The sequence below is a fragment of the Cricetulus griseus genome, assembly GCF_003668045.3.
Source record: "Cricetulus griseus strain 17A/GY chromosome 1 unlocalized genomic scaffold, alternate assembly CriGri-PICRH-1.0 chr1_0, whole genome shotgun sequence".
Lineage (NCBI taxonomy): Eukaryota > Metazoa > Chordata > Mammalia > Rodentia > Cricetidae > Cricetulus > Cricetulus griseus.
In genome coordinates, this window is record NW_023276806.1 from 212,625,765 (window position 1) to 212,646,148 (window position 20,384).

The window sequence follows — 20,384 nt, forward strand, 5'->3', positions numbered from 1 at the left end:
TTTTTATGTCCACAACTATTAATAAGTTCTCGAAAGAGCAGAATGGGTAGTTCTGCTTCTAATTCAATAAAACCAAGATAAGATGTTTTGTTTATTTAAATGGAGCAAGGACTCCATTACCAGACTTAGCACTGAATGGTTTTGATAACTCTGATTTCTTCACTCCAGTAAAGAACATTAACTTTTGTGCAACTATTTTCAGGCATATGAAAACAGAATAGATAATATTTTCTTGTTTTCCATATTCCTCTCTTCTTGAGACAGAGAACATTTCTACTAGTCTTCTACAGTTCTCAGTTCTGACAATTACAAAATGTCAATTGAAGGTCAGGCATGATACTTCAAGTACTCAATAACTCAAGTTGGGATGTCTTATATTCAGGTGGCATATGCTTTTCTTTTTATAATCATGCACATTTTTGTGTATATATTAATAGAATATTCTTTTATAATAGTTCTCTGAAAATGGAGGGTTGCTTAGATTTGAGAACAAGATTCAAATGGTTTGAAGTCATAGAAAAGAAACAGTCCCTGTATTAATCTGGTGAGACCTCCAAGATGTACTAAGTATTAAGTTCTCTGCTCAGATTCAGTCCCTTTAAACAACATTGGAGTTGTCCAATGAGCTACCTGCTTACATCTTCTGGAATGAAATGGATCCTGGAAGTATGTGTTAGCATCTACTGCTACAGAGTCTCCTGAATACTAGAAGAAAGAAATGTCTCCTTTTGTTATAAATCCCTGACACCCAAATGCTATGGGATATTTGTACCCTGTGTGAAGGTGTATTGCTGTGATTGGTGTAATAAAAAAGCTAAACAGCCCATAGGTGGGCAGGAGGTATAGGTGGACTTCCAGGCAGAGAGAGGCAGTAGGAGGAGGAATCTAGTGATGTGAGAGAGACTTAAGGAGACCTGGAGGAAACTAGATGGATGGTATGTGACAGGACATAGATGAAGAGAAATGGGTTAACTTAAGTTACGAGAGCTGGTTAAAAACAAGCCTAAGCTGATGCCAACCTTTCATAATTAATGTTTCCATGTCATTATTTATGAGCTGGTGGCCCCCCCAAAATCTGATTACACTCAAATTCTAATCCCCCCCTGTCAGATTTTGTCTTATTACATGCTCTCCTTACTGTGCCCCAATTCTGGGTATTCATATGTCTCAGGCTTTTTCCAAATGCACCTCTCTTTTTGTCTCTGCATTAATCATCTCATTTGGGTCCACCACGACTCTTGATAGCCTTACATAGCACTGAGTCAAATCAACATTTCTATTCCTGATATTTTCTGGAAAGCTTAATATCCCCACGATTACCAAAATGGTACTTTAGATTTAATTTTACTAAAAGAGATCTCTTGTTCTCTCTCAACTCTTTTACAGCTGAGTAAATGGAATTGATTCCCTGTTACTTGAGGCAAAACCCAAGAGTCATTCTGGATTCTAGTTATTCCCCCTTTAAGTTATTCCAGGAGTCCAGATAGTACTATCTCTAAAATATCCCTTGCTCACATACCCTGTCTCTACATGTGGTCCATATGAAAGCAGTCATAGCATCTCAAGAATTTCTTGATAAAATCTCATTTCTACTCTTATTTCTCTATAATCCATTTTTCCAGGACAATCAGATCTCTATCTCTTCACTGCTCCCTTCTTCCCTGCCGCTCCTCCCTGCTGCTTTATCTGGTTTCAATGCTCAAATGGCTTTCCCATGCAATCTATGCTTCTTGAACCAAGAAAGTCTTATAAATATGGCTGCTGTGTATCAGGATAAAATTAATCCACACTGCTCCACCTTTTTATTTTTTCTGAACCACACACACACACAGACACACACACACACAGACACACACACACACAGACACACACACACACACACACACACACACACACACACACACAGACAGTTTCTTTTGGTTTTACATACTCACCAAATACACTGTGGCTCTTCATATTTCCAGTGTCTATTTTTTTCTGTGCCATTAATCTTCACAAGGATGGCATTGTCTCACATGTCATCCTGTAAGTGACTGATACTTAGAATGATGCAATACACCAAGAACCCCAAACATGGAATTAGCTCAGCAGTGTGGTGGCAGAGCCAAAGAACTTAAGACACTGAAAGCTCCAATGCTGATGACTCATCATCCTACAAGAAAGCTTGGGATGAATGTGTCCCGTGAGAACTTGAAGTGCAGATTGAATGCTTGTTGTGCTTCCAGCTCTGGGGAAAGCACCTGGAGAAAGCCAGACTGCCACCCATTCACATCTGCCTGGTGTTTTTCAGGAAGAATTTTAAGAAAGAGATGCGATTAAGCAAAAACTGGCCAGTTTCTATAAGGACATAATGTCTCAAATATGATTTGTTACAAAGTTAAGAAAGCATAACTGTGTCTATTGACCAAATAGCAGGTGATCATCCCTACTGAGAGCATTTTGGTAAAAAGTTACAACAGTGCTAACAAATAAAGCTTTGATTCCCACCTGCGGCAACTTCATCCTCCACCTCCTGACCCCATAAAGTATCTAAAGACCTCTCTTCTTCTCACTATTGGATGGATGCCAGGGAGGCTGCTGTATAACCTGCAGCACACAAAAGGCCCTGTGCAGCAATAACAGGTTCAAAATATCAGTGGTGTTAAGATTGAGGACACTTAGGTAAAGTACCGTGACAGAGAATAGGTTAAGTATGTCTTCCTATCTGACAATTCAGGCAAAAGAACTATAAAGACCCTTGAGGTTGATTTATGGCAATGCATCTGACATGACAAAAGGTTTCTGATATTTTAAAATTCTAGCTTTAAGGCTTCTAAGCCGGGTGTTGGTGGCACACCCCTTTAAAGCCAACACGTGGGGAGGCAGAGACAGTCAGATATCTGTGAGTTCGAGATACCAACTGAGTTCCAGGACACGCTCCAAAACAATACAGAGAAACACTGTCTTGTAAAACAAAAAAAAACAAAAAACAAACAAACAAAAAAACAAAAAACAAAAAAAGGCTTCTCACAATCTGACTTTGAGTTGATTATGGTACTGTTTCTTCTATGGTACCAAAAGGTTCTGAACCATAGTGATGCCAATGATGAAAAGAAAAGGGACTTTGTACATGACTTATTCTGAACTGGTAGATAGGTGGCATCAAGCGGACCATGCCACAACAGATAGAGTAGTAAATGTTTCCAACAGTGCCTTCAAAAATACTTAAAAGTCAAGGATTTAAATGTCTTAAGAATTTTTTAAATTTGAAGTGTGTTTTGCTTTACTATGCTTTGAAAAATTAATGAAATGTACTGACTTATTATGCATGCACACAAGACATTCATATTCTTTGTCCTAGTTTATCTTTGCCTATGTCATTCCTGTCATTATGCAATCATTCCTAATTTTCTTATCTAAAACCTACAATTACTAACCAGGTGCTATTAACAGCACAGCTCTTAACAGAGTCAAAAAGATACACAATAAAACTCATTGTGCTAAAGGATTTCTACAATAGAAAAAAGAAAGTGTCTTCAACAAATGGTGCTGGCATAACTGGATACTGGCATGAAGAAGACTGCAGATACATCCATGTCTATCGCCATGCACAAACTTAACTCCAAATGGTTCAAAGACCTCAACATAAATCCAGCCACATTGAACCTCTTAGAAGAGAAGGTAGGTGGTACCCTGGAACAAATTGGTACAGGAAACCGACAGTATCACAGACACTGAGATAGACAATTAATTAATGGGACCTCCTGAAAATGAGAAGCTTCTGTAAAGCAAAGGACACAGTCAGCAAGACAAAACATCAGCCCACAGAATGGGTAAAGATATTCACCAACCCTGCATCTGACAGAGAGCTGATCTCCAAAATATACAAAGAACTCAAGAAGCTAGTCTCCAAAACATCAACTAATCCGACTAAAAAGTGAGGTACAGAACTAAATAGACAATTCTCAACAGAGGAATCTAAAATGGCTGAAAGACACATAAGAAAGTGCTCAACACCTTAGCTGTCAGGGAAATGCAAATCAAAACAACTCTAAGATACCATGTTACACATGTCAGAATGGCTAAATTCTAAAAGTTAGATGTACCTTTTAACTGCCTTTATTTTATTAAACTATTCACTTTCATATGCAACAGATGACATTAGGATAATATGCAGAAGTTAGTCTGCTGTAGAATAATAATGCTGACCATGTTTGAAGAGACTTAGGTCTTGCTAAATTACATTTTTTTATCACAAGATGCAAAATTTCTACTGATTGAAAAAATTCCAAAATATAGGATAGGCATGCATAAAATATAGAAAAGTAATTTGATATAGAAAAAAGTTAGGATAGGTGTTAAATGCAAGAACCATAGAAGTGGGGCAACGCCATTTGCCATTGGTTTTAGCATTACAATTTGTCAGACCTACTGTGTTTATGTTGTCAAAAATAATGATTTGTTAGCACCCTTTACTGCATCTTTCGTCTGTCCTAAATAAATGTAGAGAATGTTGAGAGGAAGTGTATTTTTCCATATTCTCTCATTTCTTTTTATTTCTGGGGAGACACAGGATTATAAATATATATACTATTTTAATTAATATTACTTATGTGTCATGTGTAGGAGGTAGCAGTCAAAAAGATAACCTCAGCACATGTTGAAATATCCACAGTGAGAAAAAATTAAAATAAAATTGGTCCCCGGGGTGGTCCAAAAGCAGATGAAACTCAAACTTGTTTAGGAGAGTTGGTGTTGGACATGACTTACATTAGACTTGAAAACCAGGAACTAGAATATGTCTGCACCTAAAAAAATAAATTGTTGGTTTCCAGGAAGTGGCTATATTGGATCTATTCAGCCATAGCCACCCAGGGAGAGCAACACTACAGACTCCAGTGTTTATAGCCTTGCCTTGTCCTCACCTGGGGCCCCAGGCTACCTGGGCCTGGCCAGCTACCTCTTTCTTTGCAAATGTGCCAAAGCCATGAATGCTGGTATCCAAAACCGACAAGGTTTAATTTGTCCAGAGTTGGTAGCTGGTCTTCCATGTACAGTGTCGCTATTCCTTGACAGAGCAGTTAGGTCCGCTCCAGTGATGGCCCCAGCCAGTGACGCTAGGTCTAAGTATTCATCATCAAGCCAGAGACTCGTGTGGTGCTTAGGCGTGGCCTGTGGTCTGGTGTATACATGTTGCAGAATTCGCTTGTTTCTCCTTCATTTTAATTTTTCTAACCTAGAGCTTAATTTCAATAACTTTGACACACTTCTAAATTTTTATTTTGGCACCAGTGTAAAGACAAATAATGTCTATCTTTCCTGTTATTTTCATAAGTAACACAGATTGCCTGATTTTTTTTTTTTTTAACCTAAAAAGACCTCTAAACCTTCTTACATAGAAAGTACCCCTCTGATATATAGGGAGAGGTGGGAAATAAAGTTCCTATTCTGGCAGGGTTTGGGACTTCTTTACAGACTGGAGTGGACTCCAAACAAGACCGCGCCCAGCCTTTTTACTGTGAATGTAAATGGAACAGCAACCCAAAGCCCTTGTCTCTGCCCTAGAGATGCTATCAGTGACAGGGACCAAGTGCATGTGTTAAGTATTTGACTCCAAATAAGCTGCCTGCTCCCAACCAGTGTGCTCAAGGTCATTGTTACTTCTTTCCTGGCTGAGGCAAGGAAACAAAGGTGTCTGAAGTATTAGGGCAATTTGAGGTGTGGGTTGGGGGCGGGGGGGGGGGAGAAAAAAAAACAAACCCAAAAGCCTAGTCGCTTAGAGTTTCCCCTCCAGCTATAGTTTCTAGGTGGATACTTAAGGTCGCTTCCAGGTGTGATGGTGCAGGCCTGTAATGCCAGTGCTTTCGAGGTAGGAAGCCAGAGATTGGCCTCAGTTACACAGTGAGGTAGAGGCCCGCGTGGCTTACATGAGACCTTGTCTCAACAATGAAATACAAACAAGAAAAGTACTGACAAAATCCATTCTGCTCTGCTCCTGATGGTTTGCAAGCATCAGGGTTGAAAATGGGTGAAAACTAATGTCCTCAGTGTTGGTGCAGCATGAGGCTGGACACTGGGCTTCCCAGAAAGATAGGCTTCATCCTTAGGAGCTGAGCAGCCAGTGGGCCACTCTTTGAGAAACCGAGGGGACCACACTGATGCATGCTGGGTTCAATTTTTTACACCCCCATCTCCTTCCCACCACCATTTCCCCCTTTCTGCCAGGCCTGCTTCTCTTCGTCCAGGACCAGTCTGGCTTCCTCTGAATTTCTAAGATGATGGTTTATTCAGAGTGAGCTGGACGGGAAGGCTGTTGTGAGTCCACTGAGGTACAACACTCCTAAGGCCACTTGTATCTGTGAGAGGCCCCACCCAACAGGAGAATAGTGTCTGCTGATGCTTTGAGGAAAAACCCTCCATGTCCAGGGTGGATCCTGGCTGCAAGACTGGACTCAACTCCTGACCAAGACTATTTTAAGCAAAAGAATATAAAATTCGGTTCAGGCCTTGGAAGCCTTGTGAGCTTTACAACTTGTCCACCTCTGGTCATGGCAGAACTGATGTGGGGCTTGGGTGTCTGAGGCAGAGGTGAACTGCAGGCCAGTGGCTCCTCTTAGGGAAATTGTATATCTGAAGGTGTCCAAGCCTGATCTTCGGAGTAGCCTCTCCTAGCCAATACATTTAGAGACTAGGATGACCCAACTGGTCTACCGGTTGTATGAAACAGGCCCCATGCTGGACACTCCAGCCTGTAAATTCTACCATTGTCTCCTGCAGCTCACCAGCCACAACTCGGGCATACTGGGAAGCTGTTATGGTCAGTGCCTGCCTTTTGGCCCAAAGCTTCCATGGGGAGATGTGGCTTTAACTTTCTAGGGTCTAAGTTGCCCCTCCCCCTGCCATGGATCCTGCAAACCACGGCAAGCTTTTCTCCTGCTGTGTGGAATTTAGTTCTCTGTAGCTGAGGTTAAATTAATCCTTGGTGTGCAAGAAAAATGGGAAACTTGCCCCTTTGGGCATGTGACCCCTATGTATAGCTGGGATTTACTCCTCCTTCTTCCCTGTCATTTGTTGGCTTCATGGAGACTGTCATAGGACCATGTTGACATTTGCTCTTATGTTTCCCTTTAGTCATTTTGTGTTGTGGTAGAATCACCATGTAAATTATGGTTTAAACCTGGACTTTTGAGAGAAAAATGATTCTGTTAATAATCATGCCCAATCCCTAAGCTCTCAGGAGGCTGAGGCTGGAGAATCAAAAGTTCAAAGCCAACCTGGGCCACTTAGAAAGGCCCTGAATCAAATTAAAAAAATGCTGGACATGCGACTCATTGCTGCAGAACTTGCCTAGCATGACTGGGCACTGAGTTCTCTCCCTAGCTTTAAGAAAAGAAACCCAGTTCAACAACCATCAAGCAGATGTATCCTAGGCCAATCAAGATGTGTGTTCTACCACATACTGGGTGGCCTGAATCTAGGTGTTTTGTGATTGTGCACACTGACCCTGTATATATTTGTGTGTGTGTGTGTGTGTGTGTGTGTGTGTGTGTGTGTGTGTGTGTGTGTGTGGACTCCCCTTGTTTGGGGCTCATATTGGGTAAGAGATCCAGGGAAGCCAGCTGGCTTGTCTGTTATGCTACCATGCATTTCTAAAACTACTTCAGATGTTAATCCATTTACTCCTCTATCCATTGACTTGTTTCTGTTCATTTTCTTCCACTTTGTACTCATTTGCTTTCATTAAATTTTGCATTTATTTTGACTTAAAAAATAAAATATTGTTGTGAGTGGAAAGTAGGCCTTAATAATTACCCGATTATTTGAAGAAATGGAAAAGTAATAAAATGGTAACAATTAAATAATACATTAAATAATCTTGATAAAATATAATTGTTTTTCCATGAAATATAATTTTCTTAATTGTACAGTTGGAATTATTTGTTTAACTAGGCATAAAAATGGGAGATTACCAAGGGGTAACTTATCGTGTTATATCAGTTATCTATTACTGAGTTACAAATTACTATGGTACAAAGAGCCTAGTGAGGCCTGGAATCTTACCTAGAGGTTCAAGTAAGAGACAATATATGATGTTGAAAGTACTCATTTTATTTTCTTTTGGCTATGGGATACAAAGAGGCTTGCTTGTTTAAAAATAGTATAGTTATGGGAATATGTGGTGGTAGCTAGCTAGCCAAGCCTCTAACAAAACATAATTGTAATCTTCATCAACTTGCCCACAGATTAATGGTTTGAATCTAGCCCCTGACTCTTCCTTTGCTCAAGAGGAAGTGATAATATCAATGAACAGGGTCCTTTGTCATTGTAGAGTCTCTTGGCCCCTGCTCACCCTTTGCCTGCAAATGATTGACATCTTTTTTGTATGCAAAGTACATTTTCATTCCTGAGACTCTTGAGAGTCATACTCTATGACAGCAGCAGCACATGGTCCAAAATCCTTTAAGTCATGTCCCAGGGCAGATGGGCCTCCAGAGGCTGAGCTGTCAGCTATAACTCCCCAGAAGCCATTGTTTTCCATGTGTGGACCTGTGGGTCTAGTAGACAAGTTACCCATCTTGATGTACCCAACATGTGATGGTGTGAAAGGCATGGGATGAATGCTACACAACTATAGGTTACAATGGCGGGAAAAAGAGAACAAATGTTGCTGGTGTTCACTTCTTACAAATCAATCTAACTAGACAAAAGTTAAGAGTTCCTTTGAGTTTCAAAGAAAGGAAATAATTTCTTATGGCTCTTAGTCTCACCTTCTAGGCTCTTGGTTCTGCCTTTAAGTTATTTTATGTTGACAATTCCCTTTCTCCATCTTCTGCCCTCATTGTTCTCCACAGCAATCTTATCATCGGGTACATTATTTATGAACTAGTTCATGTGTCTTCTGTCTAGAAAGTAATTTTCTTGAGATAGGAAGATTCTTCCCCACCTCTATTTCTCCAACACCTAAGAAAAGATGCTCAACAGACATTTATTGATTGAATAAATAAACTTTTATTCTACATAGCTAAGGCTTTGCATAGCTATATATTTTGTATATATATATATATATATAATATATATATATATATATATACAAATTTCCATTGGTGAACGTATGGCCCATATTCATGTGAAATAGTAAAGGGAACAGAAAGCAGATCAGGCAGAGTCTACTGTTAGAATATGTGAGTTCAAGCCCTGGCTTTCCGCATTTACAGTAACGGAGTGAATTTGTATATACAAAATCTTGCAGATTCATGGAATTTTATCTAATAAATTTATAGAAATATTATCCAGAAATGTAACTCAAATAACAGAAAAGTATTGTTTGAGATGAATACACATTGCAATATAATTTACATTAGCAAAAATAACATAAAATCCTAGTAGTTAAGTTAGAATGGGCTCTTTATTTTAAATCATTCCCTGTATTTGTCTTGACAGGACACTGCAAGATTACCACCAAGATGCTGGCCTTTCCTTCAGGGATAACTTATACCCTCATTGCAAACCTGCTTCCATACCTGCCCTTAGCTTGTAGAAATAACATGAAAACCCAAGGATCTAAAAGGGAGCCGATTGTAACATGAGCTTTGCACTAACGTATCCAGTTCACATCCTCACAGACTGTAAATCTTTCTAATACATCTAACAGTCACGAAACCTGTGACTATAAATGTGTTTCATAGAAAAAGCTTCGTCCATCAATGTGTAGTATCTTCAGTGTCTTTCCATTGGTGAACTTACGGCCCATAGTCATGTGAAATAGTGAGGGGAACAAGCAGATCAGACAGAGTCTACTGCTAGAATATGTGAGTTCAAGCCCTGGCTTTCCGCATTTACAGTAACGGAGTGAATTTAACCTTGCTAATGCACATCGGTTTTTCCCTCTGTAAAATGTAACAGCGGCTTCATCCCACTCAGCACTGTTCCTTTGAATACTTTTGATCACATTCATACACCATTGGAAAGCAAGAGGAATAGCTTCTCTTCGGATCCTCTCTGATCTCTCTATTACAATAATTGTGTTTCCTTAGACCGCAGGTCCTTTCTTCCATCTTCTGCTCGCATTGCTCTCCACAACACATCTCACCATCTGGTGCGCTGTCTGTTAACTAGTGTGTGCATCCACTGTCTAGAAAGTAATTTTCTTGAGAGAAGATTTTTCCCTACCTGTATTTCTCCAACACCTATGAAAAGATACCCAACAGACATTTATGGGATGAATAAATACATTTTGATACTACTTAGCCCAGGCTTAGCAAACTATTTTGTCTGTTATTTAAAATCTTTTAAAATCATTTGATGGTACACATATACTGTAAGTGATGTGGCAACATTTTTTTGGTTTTTTTTTTTTTTTGGTTGCTGTTGTTGTAAGCAAATGAGAGGAACATATTTGGCAGTGTGCTTGAATTCCTCTGACATTTTCAAAATGCTATCTCTTTTTAGAGTTTCACATCTAATTAGATAATGCATTCAGTACAATGTTTTGGCATGATGGATCTCTACGATAGATGGCATAGTTGGATCAGCATTAATCTGTGAGGCTGAGATCCTTCAGATCTAGTCTGGGTCAACATGCCTCTGTGAAGCTGAGGTACATTCAGATACAGCCTGTGTCAGTAGGAATCAATAATTCTGGGAACCTTCAGATTTAATTTGTACATTATCTTGTATAAATTCGCAGAAATCAACAAACTTTGATCTTATAAATTCATGTGGGGATATAGATGTAAAAGTAATGCCCTAGGGTGATCAAACTGAAACAAATCTGAGATTTTCCTAGCTCCAGGAGTCAGTGGTGTGACTTTTAATAAAGATAGGTTAACCTACAAGACACACATTTCTATTTATAAATAGCAGTAATATTTTTGTGAGGTTGTAAGAATTTGTGGCATAAGACATACTGCAGAAGTTTTCTGAAAAGATCGTTTTTCACTTGTCACTTAATTGGTAAATGAGAAAACCTTTTTCTTGACAATCTAAATTTTTGTGACCTTATGTACCTAACATAAAATACACCATTTGACTATTTGAAAATTCTCAGTTCAATGACATAAACACACACACACATTGCTATGCAATAACCATGAAAACCTTTACTTTTTTCTTCTTTTTTTTTGAGAAAACATTAGCAGTATGCTTGAATTCCTCTCATACATTTTCAAAATGCTCTTTTAGAGTGTCCAGTCATTATATGTAATACTATAAATTACAGAATAGAGAAACAGTAAGTTCATTGCACTCCTCTCCTCTACTTATGCTGCAATTAAAATGATGTGGTGATTTGAAGTCCAGCCCCCACATTACCAGGGTGACAATGGCATGTTCTGTATGTTCTCTGCACTTTCACGAAGTGATTGATCACAGGTTACAGGAGACAGTGCTTGCCTCCTGAGGCTCCTGGGTTCTTGTGAGAACTGAGGAGATAATACCTATATACAGTTTCAAATTTGCATGATACATGCTAAGTCCTCAGAAAATTTACTATTAGTAGTAAGGTGAGGGAAATGATACTGAGCACCTAAACTTGCATTGTCAGACACAAATTTCACAAAAAAACAAAACAAAACAAAACAAAACAAAAATAATGTCTCACCATGTTCCTTAGGCTAGCCTAGAACTCACTGGGATTGAAGATGTGTCTAAGCACACCTCTAAAATTCTTAGCAATCCCCCTGATATAGGACATCTGCAGCCACAAGAGTATTTACCTAAAAACAAAGCACATGACAATGAAGTCACAACTGTTAACAAAGGGTTCAGATGTTCTCTGAAACGAAGAAATGCATTATTTTCTAGACAAGAATGTGCAGACCTAGCAGCAATTGTTAGTTTCTGTATGGCTTTCTTGTAAAGAGTCTGGGGTGGGGACCTATTGCCAGATGAAACCAGTTTTAAAAGCTTAAAAGCATGAGATTCTGTGGTCATACTCCATACCAGCTCCCATGTAGGACACTTGTGTGTGTCTAAGTGTATTCTTTTTTGAAAAGACAGACAGATTCCTTCATCTTACCAAACAGCTCACACTGCCCATGGGTTCTTAGATTCTGTGAAATTTTTGTTCATCAACTTATCTTCCTAAATGTGAAGGAACACATCTCCTGGCTCCATCCCAACAAAACAGAAGCATTAACATCCATGGAACAGGCAGAAGGATGGAAAATCCTCACATCTGTCTCCTGCATTCGGTCCTATACTAATGTGTTAAACTGCACAAAACACAAGCATTCATTCCTAAGTATCCGATCATGATTATATTTTACATTTGTAATAAGTTACATATCACAATTTTAGATTCTTTAAAGTAATGCACATTTCCAGAAAAAGTGTACAATCTTCCTGGCACTACTAATCCAACATCTAATGGATATTATTAAAGCACCAAGCCAAATAAATAGTTCAATGCTCTGATTTAACAGTGAAATAGTAAAAACAAAATCTTTTCATGTGATCTGAAGTTGTCTCTATGATGTGGTATTGATCAGTGAGGAAGCCTGTCTAAAGGGAATAAAACAGAGTGAAAAAGTAATCCAGTGGATGCCTTCCTCTGGCTTATGTATGCATGCACTCTCTCTCCCAACAGGTTAAGACATACATACACCATACATGTACACACACAGAAAAAAGACTCTACAATCTTCAAGGTAAGCTATATGCAAACCAGGAGTGCATAAAGCTTTTAGCTGACTGTGTTGTTTCAAAGACACCAAGGTAAATAAGAAGGAGCGGGAACCTGGATATAGGCCTAGGTCAGTGCCTGTCTCAGGAGGCTTCTTTGTGAGAATTGCCCAACTACTTTGAACTTCAGGATTTCCTTCAGTAAACTGAAATGACCAGGAGGAAATCTTGATGTCCTTCCTATTTCTAATATTCTGTTGTTCCCTAACTTTGATGGTACCCAACTTTGGTATCATTTCCAGGGTTTGTCCCAAAAACATTTAGAGAAGCAATGGTAATTTAGTCCCTCTTATGTACCAATACTGAATCAATAAGATAAAAAAATGAACTAGAAGAAAATTTAAAAACAAAGATGAAAAAATATAACCTTCTCTATTGCTCATTGACACACAGTATTTACTATCATTTAGTGGTTGTCACCAAGTACCCTTTATGTCCATATCTACCTATTTTAACTCATTTATTTTCATTTTCTGTCCACCAGAACACCATCGTGTTAGTCCTTCATTCTCCTCCTACTTTGTGACTATCTTTCATGTTTTTCATAAATCTTACCTATATATCTACTATAAAATTCACTCCTATCTCTTCTCTAAGGATTCACTTGTTTAGAGAAAGGATACCTTCTCATGTACCTACCCAGCCTCTATTAAAGATTCTTTCAAACGTGTAGACAATGATGGTTTCTTCCCTAGTCATACCTGTCCAACAGCTTGAGAGAGCAGATAATTATGTATCTTTACATCAAATTACTCCATCACATGAAAATTTTAGGCCATCTTTATTTTCTTTCCTCAGTAAAAAGGAAAATCTAGACTAAATAATTTATCTATTTTTTATTTTATTAATAACACTACATTTGCCTCAAGGTACACATTGTAAAAGCCCTGGGTTGGTTTTAGTACTGTTCAGTAACTAAAAAATGAGCCATACTACCTACATTTTGAGCTTGGATGTTTATGACTGCCAAGTTATTCATTCTTTTTTATCCTTTTTGCCTCAGTTATATCATATAAAATGGTAATGATACCAATACCCACAGTACTGGTGAAGTCTGAGAGAGTAGAATATACAAAGAACCATAAAAGAACTATTTTAAAAATGAGGCATGGAATTAACAAGAGTTTCTCAAATTATGGGATACATATGTCTGAAAAACTTTTTAAAATGTCTGTATCCAACTATGCAGGTTCCTGCTCATTCATGTTCATTACTGTATTCACAATAGCTATGAAATCACAATGGCCTGGATATCCATCATCTAATAGGTATATAATGCAAAGATGGTATATTTCCATGGGGAATATTATTCTGAAATCAAGAAAAATCCATTGTTTTTTTGATAAAGATTGAAGCAGTCACACTGAGTGAGATAACCTAGACACATCAAAATGACAAACATCTCATGGTTTCTCTCATTTGTGAATTTAACTTTGATCTTCAGATATTTTTGTTTTGTTTGGAATATAAATAAGGGTCAGAAAATTAGGAAGAGGTCATGGGGGCAGGTACTTAAGGGGAAGGGAGATAGAATCAAGTTGTTATAAAGGGTTAAAATGACATAGTGCAAGATTAGGATGGAGGATCACAGGGCAGAGGAGAGGAAGGAAAATTGACAGGGAGGGAAAATAACACTAACGATCCTTCAAAAAGCTGTGTGGAAACAAAAGAGTTACTTATATGTTTCTGTGATAAAACACCATTACCAAAACAACTTATGGGAGAAAAATTTTTATTTGGGCTTGTAGTTTCATGAGTCAAAGTCGATGATGGTTCAGTGGAGATACAGTAGGAGGAACAGGAAGCTAAGATGTCACATCTTGAATTTTAAGCATGAAGCAGAGAGAGTGAACTTGAAATGTTGTGGGTCTTTAAATCCTCAAAACTTACCTGAAGTAACATACGTCCTTCAACAAGGCCTCTTAAGCCTCTGAAACAGCAGCATCAATTAGGCACCAAAATCCAAGTGCCTGACACTACAGGGGACATCTCATTCAAACCATCACAGAAACCTACTATTGAACAAATTGGATTTGATGGGTTTTCAAAAAAAGATGCAGAGTTGGATGGGCAAGGGAAAGGGGGAGGTGGACCTGGGAGGAATTGAGTGGAGAAGACAGGGCTGTGACATTATATAAAATTCTCAAAGAACCAACAAAAATGAAAGAAAAAATGAAGAGTTGTCAATAAATGGTCAGCATTGTTTTCATCTTATGTAAATTGTTCTATAGATAAACACTAGCCACATAAACAAAATATCAAGACATAATTAACTTCAGGATAAACAAAAAGCTACCCAAGGTGGAGAATGATTACACATTGTGAGTGATTCACCTCTGAGTAATGCCTGGCTCATAATGAAGTAAATAATCAAAACAGACTTAGCCAAAAATTGTAAGACTGAGATCTAAAAAAGGGACATTTATTAGCAATTGAGCTCTGTAAGCATGTGGTTTTCCATGAGCGAAATGATACAATTAGTCCAAGTCACCACCCACTGTAATGGATGATCATCTACCACAGAGAACTATGTGGTTGTAACATCTACAACTGCATACCTGATAAGAAGCAATAAATCATATCACTGAAGAATATAAATATTATGAGAAATACATATAATTTAAAAATCTGGAGCAGAGCCGGGTGGTGGTGGTGCACGCCTTTAATCCCAGCCCTTGGGAGGCAGAGGCAGGTGGATCTGTATAGTTCGAAGCTTTGCTGGTCTCCGGAGTGAGTTCTAGGACAGGCTCCAAAGCTACACAGAGGGAACCTGTCTCAAAAAACAAAAAAAAATATAAAAATAAAAAAAAACTGGAACAGAAATTGTGGCTAGAAATACTCCTTGACTTAAAATTTGTGTTCAAGGGTATACTTTAAGTGTGTTCAATTATGGATATAAAATATTGAAATCTGATACTCGCCAATGTTCTTATCTCACATTATAACTTGTAATTCTAGCTAAAAGTAACAAATGAGTTAGGGAATGGCCAAGGAATTCATGGTAAATTTATAACCAAAGTCTCAAACAACTCTAAATTTTGAAGTAGCCTTGTGATGTAATGTGAAAGCCAATTGGTCTAAGTAACAAAAACTTGGAGTCAGATATTGAGGAAAATGCTGAGATATCAGAGAGAAGGAGCAAACCACCACCACATCTTAACCTCCTTAGCATCTCAGGAGACAAGAGAGCGAGTTCCTGTTTCTCTCTGTTTATATCCTGTTTCTGCTCATGTTCCTCACTTTCTGTCTGTCTGTACAGACCTCCAGACCTCTATGGTTAGCTGTGGCAAGCTCCAGTCTCTGATCTTCAGACCAGCTTTATTTGTACAAGCAAGATTATCACCACAGCAAACCATGAAGCAGGGCTTCTTCAAGTGTTAGTATTTATTCTGTTAGTGATCAGACACAAGACAATTTTGGTAATATGGTTAACATATTTAGTAATGTGATCTTGGACTTCAACATGACACTTAACCATTTTTATTTCTATCTCCATAAAGTACCGTTGCTACCAACATTATCTGAACAATATTTATGAAAATAAGTTATTTGCAAAGTATGCTGAGTTCATTAATTAAAACCAGAGCTTCAGTACAGTTTTAAAACCCCTGTAATTATGTGCTATCTCATAAATTTAATGAGAGTGTTATTCTGCTCTACAAAATTAGGGGAACAGAATTTATGACATTTAATAAAGAAAGAGAAATTCTAAGCCTCCAATTAATGATTACTAGTTATTCATTGTTTAGAAGATGACTTGTTAGAATTCTCTAAATCATTTTGAGGACACGAGGCTAGAAATGTCCTATCTTTACAATGCCTGGGGCTCATCTCTGCCTTGGGTTATGTGTTCCTGTAAGCTTTTGAATACCAGTCATCTCTCACAAGTATGGAAATGTCAGTTTGTTATGGGGCTTGGAGATCAGGAGGGAATGTGAGTGTCATTAAGATGCTATCAAGAGTACCAGTTGGCATGCCAAGGGTATCATCAGAGAAGACACTCAGATTCAGCTCAAAATGCACATTCAAGCTCTCTGTATAGATGTGTAGTTCAACCTCCTCAATATGTTCAAGAGGAAACAAATACATCAATCAGAAGGTATTCCAACCTGAATGCACAAATAAACAAAATCTCTCTGAAGAAAAAAAAAAGGAAAAGAGGAAATAAAAAGCACAAGTGCTTCTAAAATAAACACAAAGAGTCTTCATAGGATAGTAGGCAGGTCCCAGCCTCTTTTCAGGCACAGGTGACATCATGCGGATGAACTTGTTTCCAGGCATCATCAAGGAAGAAGTTCATCTGCTCAGATGGTTCCTTCCTGCAGTCTGAAAACTTGGGTTTTGATATATCTCTATGAATTAGAACCACCTCTACAGATAGTCACTGAGGATTGGTTTGCTCATCCTGTTCTGTTTGTGTAGGAGAATACAACCAAAGGATGCTCAAATCATTTATCCATTTCACCATATAATCCACCTATTGTGAACATATTACAGCGGTTTTTGCTTAATGTTGAACTCTCCTTTGCATCACCTACAAAATATTTGCTAGGATAATTCTAATCATTAAAACCACAATATAGACTTGTCACTTTTAATTTCAGAAACTTGACTCTACTCCGAATTTCATATTATTACTGCCCACAACAAGTTTCTTTGAGAATAAAATTGAAATAAAGGGCCAGGGATCTGGTAATATTTCTACATGGTTGAATATTTTCAGTAAGTCAGTATAACATAAAATTCTAAAAAAGAAGTCAAATAAATTATCTAGGTTGGTCATACTAATTTCTGGAATTTGATAGTTTCCCCATAAACTATGGCATAGCCTTGTTTTTCAGAGCCAGGAAAAGCCACTCAGTTATCATTGGCATAGGAATGGCATTGTTTCCTTAGAGTATACCAAATGAGGACCTGGGAGAACAGCCTGGCTTTAGTTGAAATGCTTTTGAAATGTCTTGGAGACATACAGGTGGATGGGCCCAGTAAAGAGGTTGACTGTGACTGTAATGGGATAGCAGGATAATATGCAGATCTCTGCAGAGAGCAAATGACCAAACAACAGCAACACGAAGGCCTGAGGATGCAGTATCGAACAAGGAGAGTGTGGACCAACACGTATTGTCAGACACAGGTTCTCAACTAAAAGGGAGGAATGGAACTCAAAGCTTAATTTCCAGAAAAATGAAAAATAAAAATTTTAAATTAAAAAAAGAAGGTTGTGGGATAGAGAAAAAGAAAAGACAACGTTCAATTAATTAAATATACATAGATGATGAAATACAATTTAGTATTTAATACCTCTTATGCTGATAACTTTTCAAAAATTGCTTGCTAGCTCTTCTCATCAGTGATAGATACAATTTCTGTTACCTTAATTGATAATCATATCCAATTACTTCATATACAAACAGGCAATAATATATTTACATGGTATTGCTATATAAAGACCAAGAGACTTTAAAACACAGACCTGAGTTTAAGCTTCGACTTTGTAGAAATTACAGTAAATGTCCCAGTAAACTTGAATTTAAAAGTAAATTATCATTTGCTTTCAGAGCCTGGTTCCAAGGGCAAATGTTGGAATATCTGCTTCCTTGGCTGTAGTGAGGAATTCCCAAGGCTGTCTGGTTCTTTGGTTTAGACAGTGTTTTTTAAAATTATTTTTTCCAGCCCATCACAGTTTCCCCTCCCTCCTCTTCTTCCAATCCCTTCCCTCAACCCCAACTCCCATTCCTCTTTGTTTCTCTTCAGAAAAGGGCAGGCCTCCCATGGATATTAGCCAGTGATGGCAAATCAAGTTGCAGGAAGAGTAGGTTTCTCCTCTCCTATTAAGGCTGGACAAGGCAACCCAGTAGGAGGAATGGTTTCCAAAAGCAGGCATCAAACTTAGAGACAGCTCCTGCCCCACCATTAAGAGTACTACAGGAAAACCAAGCTACACACTCGTAACATATAGGTCAGTCCCATGCAGGCTACCTGATTGTTGGTTCACTTTCTGTGAGGCACTATGAGCCCAGGTTAGTTGATTCTGTGGGTTTCCTTACGGTGTCCTTGATCCCTCTGGCTCCCACAATCAATCCTTCTCCTCCTCCATAGGATTAGCGGAGCTCAGACTAATGTTTGCCTGTGGCTCTCTGCATAAGTTTCCATCAGTTCTGGGTGCAGCCTCTCTGATGATAGTTAGGCTAGGCACAAATCTATGAGTATAGCAGATTATCATTAGTAATCATTTAATTTACTTTTCTTTCTTCTTTTTTTCTTATTTATTTTTTTAAGAGTCATGTTTGGTTTTATCCTAGGTCTCTGGAGTATCCCATCCCTGGGTACTAGCCCTCAGGGATCACCTCTGTCTCAGGGCATTGGTCTCCTCCTGGGTCAGTCATTAGTTGGTCACTCACAATGTCTGCACCATCTTTATCCCAGCTCATCTAATATGGATTACAAATTGTAGGTTAAAAGGTTTGTGGCTGGGCTGGTGTTCCAGTTCCTCCACTGGAAGTTGTGCTGTTTACAGGAGATGGCCAGTTCAGGCTCTGTATCCACCGTTGCTAGGAGTCTTAGCCAGTGTCACCCTCATAGACTGCTGGAAGTTTCCATTACACTAGGTTTCTAGCCCATCCCAGAGATGTTAGGGCAGAGTATAATAAGTTTTTCTGTGAGCAAGGAACCCCAGAATGCAGCTCAGGTTAGCTGGGAACTTAAAATCATTTTATGACCGATTTAACCATTGATTAGAAAAAGAACAAATAATGCCCAGCATATATGTTAGTCACCTGCTACTATAAATTCCCATATAAATGTGTTGACATATACTCTTTTATTCACTACTTCTGCATTTCTGTGACAGAAGAGGTAGCAAACATAATTTGGTGGAAGGAAAAATTTATATTTTGATGTAGGGTAGAACAATTCAGTTTATGGCAACAAACTGTGCCTGTGACAGCATATGACTGTGGCTGTTTCCATCAAGGTGGGCAATAAAGCAGAGCTCTAAGGAGCAAGGGCAACACAGGACTCTGTTATAAGGTTGATCTACTACTGGTAATGTACTTCCTTTACAAGTCCTGACCTAAGGGTTGGACAGTTCCCTAAGTATCACCACTGCCTACAGAACAAGCATAGGAGCTCAAAGACTTTCCTAAGTAGACAATTCAAAACTCTATTTCTGGGTACCCCAAAATAAAGCTCACATCTGTGAATGTATTTCTATTAAGTTCAGTATTCAAAGCCTTTGGGTGTCATTGTCAAATCTTCATATAAGTTTTCTAAGGGCTCATTACAATGGATATCTTTCTGTTACACATATTATTAATGGTTGTTTTCATAAAAGAAGGCTTTAGTATCCTTTATAATTTTTTTTTGGTTTTTCTAGATAGGGTTTCTCTGTGGCTTTGGAGGCTATCCTGGAATTAGCTCTTGTAGACCAGGCTGGTCTCAAACTCACAGAGATCCGCCTGCCTCTGACTCCCGAGTGCTGGGATAAAAGACATGCACCACCATGGCCTGACTTAATTTACATTTTTAACATGATAGGGTGACATTGTTGTTTTACATGTTCTGTTTTAAATTTGGCTCACAATTTGTATATGTCTTGCAGACCCTGTCGCTCTTTCCAGTTGCCTATAATTTCATGCAAAAAGGCAACATGTTTACTTAGGTAGCAGCTAAGGAACTCCTGAATTTTACTCAAAGTTAGCAGGCTTTTCCTGCCATGCTCTTGT